We start from the raw sequence: 7,036 nt of genomic DNA, 5'->3' as shown, positions 1-7,036 counted from the left end.
TTGTATTCATCGAGAAGTTTGCTTCCTAGGGTTCCTTGGAAACCCTAGGTGGGCAAGAGGAGTCCGGAAGCATCCGGGCTGTGGATTTGCTCCGGGCAAGATTGTGAAGGTTTGGAGGCTACCTCAAAGTCTACCACAAGTGAGTGAGCTATTCCTTCGTGGGATAGGCTCCGGAGAATAGGGTGAGCTTTCGTGGCGTGGGGAATCCTTCGTGGGACCTCCACCCCTCCAAACGTGACGTACCTTCTTGCAAAGGAAGGGAACACGGGAATACATCCTCGTCTCCGCGTGCTATCGGTTATCTCTAACCGAACTCCTTACTTGTGATTTAACTGCCGGAGAGAGCCTTCGTGCTCGAGTTAGTTGTATCCTCATCTAGGTTGCTTCACCTAGTTTGCATTAGGCTCACCTTTATATTCCGCATCCATCCATGTGGGCGGATAAGGACGTGCTCCTCAGAATGAGGTACCGACCCACGCCCCTCTCTTCACGCCGCAGCCCATGCTCATGAATTGCTTTGATGTCCTGTTTCACCGGCCATGGGGGGAGGTGCTGCTGCAGGAGACAGGCTTGGACGTTTGCTTGATCTGATGATTCATTAGCTCATGATGTGTGTAGGGCGCTGCTGCTTCTGCTGCACAGTGGCGTTGTGGAGCTCAGTTTCCTCAGTAGGGGTCTGCTCCCCATTCAAATCATGGGCAATGGCTTGGCTTGGTGTGCAGCAGGGTAACCATATGCCCCGACACTTCTGCTCCGGTGCTCCTCCCCTGGAAATTTTTTAGGCCCATCAAACACAATAACAATGGAGATCTTGTCATACCTGTTCGTAAGCGAGGGCACGATTGTAATTTTAGTGTAGGTGCACCGTCCGTACAACCCTATATAGACCCGTATGGTCCGTGTTGTGGTGTACCTTGTTTTTGTACGTATCTACAGTCTTGTGCGTGTGCAAAAATAGAAAGATCCTATAAAGATCTTGCTCACGTGACCTTTTTTTCTACGCGACGTACACATATATACCATATCAACATAGACGGGTATACATTGGTTGGATATGAGTTTCGGCGGACCCAACATAGGAAAAACAATCCAACTATCACTCTTCAAATTTATTTAGGGGGGGGCACCGGAGCAACCCTCATGCCCCGAACCACTATGATGTTCAATTATCATGCAAGATTTTACATTATGATAGCTAGTACTAGCTCCATTATATGTCGTGTTTGATTTGATCCAACACTGCCTAACAACTGACAGGACGGGCTAGTGGTTTAGTAATGGTCTATGTTGTAGTGTTTTTTTTTGAGGGTTCTGTGTAGCTTATTTTCCATTGTGCATATGCCTCTTCTGTTTAAATGTTGCTATCTTTTACCTAAATGTAAGTCTTTTTAGAAAGCTAAACTAGCTAAGACTTCTGTTTAATTGTTGCTATCTATTTTGGAAGGCAAGTAGTAGCTTGTAGAGATATGTTCTGGTCCAGACAATCCGGCTGGGTCGTGACTGAAAATGCACTGCCCAAGCTAAACTAGCTAAGACCTAGCTGTAAACATCAAGTTAAAAATGTCAACCACACCCAAAAATTATTGGATGATTCTGCTAAAAGCAACACCCTTTCAATGCTGCAGGGTGAGACCACTATGATATTTAGTTATCATGCAAGATTGCATTATGGATGTGATAAGGGGTTCCCAGCAGATCCACCTAGGTTGATGTCCGATCTTTCACAGCGAGAACACGGGGTAGTAAATCCTCCCAACAACGCGATGAACGCAGCCTGAAGAAGAGGGAACGAATCCAGCAAGCAACGGATCGATGAACGATACGCCTCAAACCTTGAGCTAGACAATCCTTGATGAACACAAGAACCTTCGCAGCGGATATAATAGATAAACGGCAGCGCCGTACCCCCGAAGGGTGATACACGTGAACACACGCAACTAGGTATAACCTAACTTTAGACTAAACTTGAACTACCCTAAACCCTAGCCGCCCCACCTCCTTATATGAGGGGGAGGTGGCCGGCCAGCCATTGCTGGGCTGGGGCGCCCCTCTATGGGCCTAACCCTAGTTGGATTGGACAGACCCAAATCCAACTAACTCACTAATAACCCTAATTTGGCCCACCACATGACCTGGCTACATTATTTCCTAACATAGAATGAATGACACAACCTTAGACTTAATTATTACATGGCTTAGGTCGTCCTAGCGTGTCACTCCTGAATCCTTGATGGCGTACCACCTAGCTTGGTGGAGTCCTGAAATTGGGCTCCACATAGGCCTCCGTGCCCATATCATCCTCCCCCTTCAAGAAGCGTTGTCCCCAACGCGTGAGGGTCTTCTGGAAAAAAAGACGTGATATGAACATGACACGTCCTCGCCGTCCTCAAGTCTTGTAAGGGTATTTTACCCTTATCCATTATTTTGGTAACAATGACACCGTGCTAGAGTATTTGACCTAATACGTTTATAAGGATTATCTCAGGTATTAGGCAAAGAGGCATAAATGGTGTATCAAAGGAACAAGAAGGCTAAAGGAGACCCCCCACTTCAACAACAATCGAAAAGGGGTCTACAGCAGCAATCCGGTCTGCCATCCGGTTGGACCGGGCTCACTGTCCGGCCATCGGTCCGGCTCGATCGACCGGACTCCCGATACAGTCGGCCGTGGGTCCGGTTGACCGGGTTTGACGAGAGAAAAGCTGAGGTGGCAAGTGACCAACAGCCATATTTCGAAGAACACTATAAATAGTCCTTCTCCTACCTCAGAACACTTAGGCACTACACTACAAGCTGTTCTTGAGCTCTCTCTCTCTCTCTCTCTCTTACTCCATTACTAGAAACACCAAAAGCCTCTGATCTCCCTCCTCCTCCACCCAAACTCAAATCCCTCCGGGGAATCACTAGAGGAGGACCCGATCTACTGTTCTACCAAGCCAAATCTCATTCCCCCTTGTATTCATCGAGAAGCTTGCTTCCTATGGTTCCTTGGAAACCCTAGGTGGGCAAGAGGAGTCCGGAAGCATCCGGGCTGTGGATTTGCTCCGGGCAAGATTGTGAAGGTTTGGAGGCTACCTCAAAGTCTACCACAAGTGAGTGAGTTATTCCTTCGTGGGATAGGCTCCGGAGAATAGGGTGAGCCTTCGTGGCGTGGGGAATCCTTCGTGGGACCTCCACCCCTCCAAACGTGACGTACCTTCTTGCAAAGGAAGGGAACACGGGAATACATCCTCGTCTCCGCGTGCTATCGGTTATCTCTAACCGAACTCCTTACTTGTGATTTAACTGCCGGAGAGAGCCTTCGTGCTCGAGTTAGTTGTATCCTCATCTAGGTTGCTTCACCTAGTTTGCATTAGGCTCACCTTTATATTCCGCATCCATCCATGTGGGCGGATAAGGACGTGCTCCTCAGAATGAGGTACCGACCCACGCCCCTCTCTTCACGCCGCAGCCCATGCTCATGAATTGCTTTGATGTCCTGTTTCACCGGCCATGGGGGGAGGTGCTGCAGGAGACAGGCTTGGACGTTTGCTTGATCTGATGATTCATTAGCTCATGATGTGTGTAGGGCGCCGCCGCTTCGCCGCACAAATGGCGTTGTGGAGCTCAGTTTCCTCGCAGGGGTCTGCTCCCCATTCAAATCATGGGCACTGGCTTGGCTTGGTGTGCAGCAGGTTAACGATATGCCCCGACTCTTCTGCTCCGGTGCTCCTCCCCTGGAAATTTTTTAGGCCCATCAAACACAATAACAATGGAGATCTTGTCATACCTGTTCGTAAGCGAGGGCACGATTGTAATTTTAGTGTAGGTGCACCGTCCGTACAACCCTATATAGACCCGTATGGTCCGTGTTGTGGTGTACCTTGTTTTTGTACGTATCTACAGTCTTGTGCGTGTGCAAAAATAGAAAGATCCTATAAAGATCTTGCTCACGTGACCTTTTTTTCTACGCGACGTACACATATATACCATATCAACATAGACGGGTATACATTGGTTGTTTTTGAGTTTCGTATGACCCAACATAGGAAAAACAATCCAACTATCACTCTTCAAATTTATTTAGGGGGGGGCACCGGAGCAACCCTCATGCCCCGAACCACTATGATGTTCAATTATCATGCAAGATTTTACATTATGATAGCTAGTACTAGCTCCATTATATGTCGTGTTTGATTTGATCCAACACTGCCTAACAACTGACAGGACGGGCTAGTGGTTTAGTAATGGTCTATGTTGTAGTGTTTTTTTTTGAGGGTTCTGTGTAGCTTATTTTCCATTGTGCATATGCCTCTTCTGTTTAAATGTTGCTATCTTTTACCTAAATGTAAGTCTTTTTAGAAAGCTAAACTAGCTAAGACTTCTGTTTAATTGTTGCTATCTATTTTGGAAGGCAAGTAGTAGCTTGTAGAGATATGTTCTGGTCCAGACAATCCGGCTGGGTCGTGATCGAAAATGCACTCGCCCAAGCTAAACTAGCTAAGACCTAGTCTGTAAACATCAAGTTAAAAATGTCAACCACACCCAAAAATTATTGGATGATTCTCGCTAAAAGCAACACCCTTTCAATGCTGCAGGGTGAGACCACTATGATATTTAGTTATCATGCAAGATTGCATTATGGATGTGATAAGGGGTTCCCAGCAGATCCACCTAGGTTGATGTCCGATCTTTCACAGCGAGAACACGGGGTAGTAAATCCTCCCAACAACGCGATGAACGCAGCCTGAAGAAGAGGGAACGAATCCAGCAAGCAACGGATCGATGAACGATACGCCTCAAACCTTGAGCTAGACAATCCTTGATGAACACAAGAACCTTCGCAGCGGATATAATAGATAAACGGCAGCGCCGTACCCCCGAAGGGTGATACACGTGAACACACGCAACTAGGTATAACCTAACTTTAGACTAAACTTGAACTACCCTAAACCCTAGCCGCCCCACCTCCTTATATGAGGGGGAGGTGGCCGGCCAGCCATTGCTGGGCTGGGGCGCCCCTCTATGGGCCTAACCCTAGTTGGATTGGACAGACCCAAATCCAACTAACTCACTAATAACCCTAATTTGGCCCACCACATGACCTGGCTACATTATTTCCTAACATAGAATGAATGACACAACCTTAGACTTAATTATTACATGGCTTAGGTCGTCCTAGCGTGTCACTCCTGAATCCTTGATGGCGTACCACCTAGCTTGGTGGAGTCCTGAAATTGGGCTCCACATAGGCCTCCGTGCCCATATCATCCTCCCCCTTCAAGAAGCGTTGTCCCCAACGCGTGAGGGTCTTCTGGAAAAAAAGACGTGATATGAACATGACACGTCCTCGCCGTCCTCAAGTCTTGTAAGGGTATTTTACCCTTATCCATTATTTTGGTAACAATGACACCGTGCTAGAGTATTTGACCTAATACGTTTATAAGGATTATCTCAGGTATTAGGCAAAGAGGCATAAATGGTGTATCAAAGGAACAAGAAGGCTAAAGGAGACCCCCCACTTCAACAACAATCGAAAAGGGGTCTACAGCAGCAATCCGGTCTGCCATCCGGTTGGACCGGGCTCCAGACCGGCTGGTCCGGTCACTGGTCCGGTCTGACCGGACTCCAGACCGGACAGTCCGGTCAGGGGTCCGGTTGACCGGGTTTGACGAGAGAAAAGCTGAGGTGGCAAGTGACCAACAGCCATATTTCGAAGAACACTATAAATAGTCCTTCTCCTACCTCAGAACACTTAGGCACTACACTACAAGCTGTTCTTGAGCTCTCTCTCTCTCTCTCTCTTACTCCATTACTAGAAACACCAAAAGCCTCTGATCTCCCTCCTCCTCCACCCAAACTCAAATCCCTCCGGGGAATCACTAGAGGAGGACCCGATCTACTGTTCTACCAAGCCAAATCTCATTCCCCCTTGTATTCATCGAGAAGCTTGCTTCCTATGGTTCCTTGGAAACCCTAGGTGGGCAAGAGGAGTCCGGAAGCATCCGGGCTGTGGATTTGCTCCGGGCAAGATTGTGAAGGTTTGGAGGCTACCTCAAAGTCTACCACAAGTGAGTGAGTTATTCCTTCGTGGGATAGGCTCCGGAGAATAGGGTGAGCCTTCGTGGCGTGGGGAATCCTTCGTGGGACCTCCACCCCTCCAAACGTGACGTACCTTCTTGCAAAGGAAGGGAACACGGGAATACATCCTCGTCTCCGCGTGCTATCGGTTATCTCTAACCGAACTCCTTACTTGTGATTTAACTGCCTGAGAGAGCCTTCGTGCTCGAGTTAGTTGTATCCTCATCTAGGTTGCTTCACCTAGTTTGCATTAGGCTCACCTTTATATTCCGCAAAGCCTAATATTGCAAAGAGAGAATTAAAATTTGTAGAAACCTATTCACCCCCCCCCCTCTAGGTTTACTATCTCTATACTTTCAATTGGTATCAGAGCATTGTTACCACATCTAGGCCTTTGGAGCTCCTTCATTTGGATCTCTTTGGGCCATCACATTATGATACTCTTGGTGGGAGCAAGTATGGACTTGTCATTGTTGATGATTACTCAAGATACTCTTGGGTCTTTCTCCTTAAGTCTAAGGACGAGACACATAGAGAGTTCATCATCTTCGCCAAGAAAGCTCAACATATGTATGAATCCGAGATCAAGGCAATTAGGACCGACAATGGCACCGAGTTCAAGAACTACACTATGCAAGAGTTTGTTGATGATGAGGGCATCAAGCATGAGTTTTCGGCGCCATACACCCCTCAACAAAATGGTGTTGTTGAAAGGAAGAACCGGACTATCATCGAGATGGCAAGAACCATGTTGAGTGAATTCAACTCACCCCACAACTTTTGGGGAGAAGCCATCTCTACGGTCGTCCACTACTCCAACCGGCTCTTCCTCCGTCCCCTCCACAACAAAACTCCATACGAGCTCCTTACCGGTAACAAGCCTAATGTCATGTACATTCGTGTTTTTGGATGCAAATGTCTTGTTAAGAACAACAAAGGAAAGCTCGGTAAATTTGAAACTAGAACCATAGAGGGT

General features: G+C 47.4%; 1 long non-coding RNA gene across 1 annotated transcript; it reads left to right on the top strand.

Annotated features, from left to right (window-relative positions):
* The first annotated feature begins 419 nt into the window (after positions 1-419).
* On the top strand, positions 420-1,323 carry LOC139835147 (uncharacterized). The gene is made up of 2 exons (XR_011750868.1): positions 420-465; positions 619-1,323. It is a non-coding gene; the product is annotated as an uncharacterized lncRNA (long non-coding RNA).
* The last annotated feature ends 5,713 nt before the right edge of the window (positions 1,324-7,036 follow it).

This window comes from Lolium perenne, chromosome 2 (assembly GCF_019359855.2).
Source record: "Lolium perenne isolate Kyuss_39 chromosome 2, Kyuss_2.0, whole genome shotgun sequence".
In the NCBI taxonomy this organism is placed as follows: Eukaryota; Viridiplantae; Streptophyta; class Magnoliopsida; order Poales; family Poaceae; genus Lolium; species Lolium perenne.
This window is presented reverse-complemented; position numbering and strand designations above follow the sequence as displayed.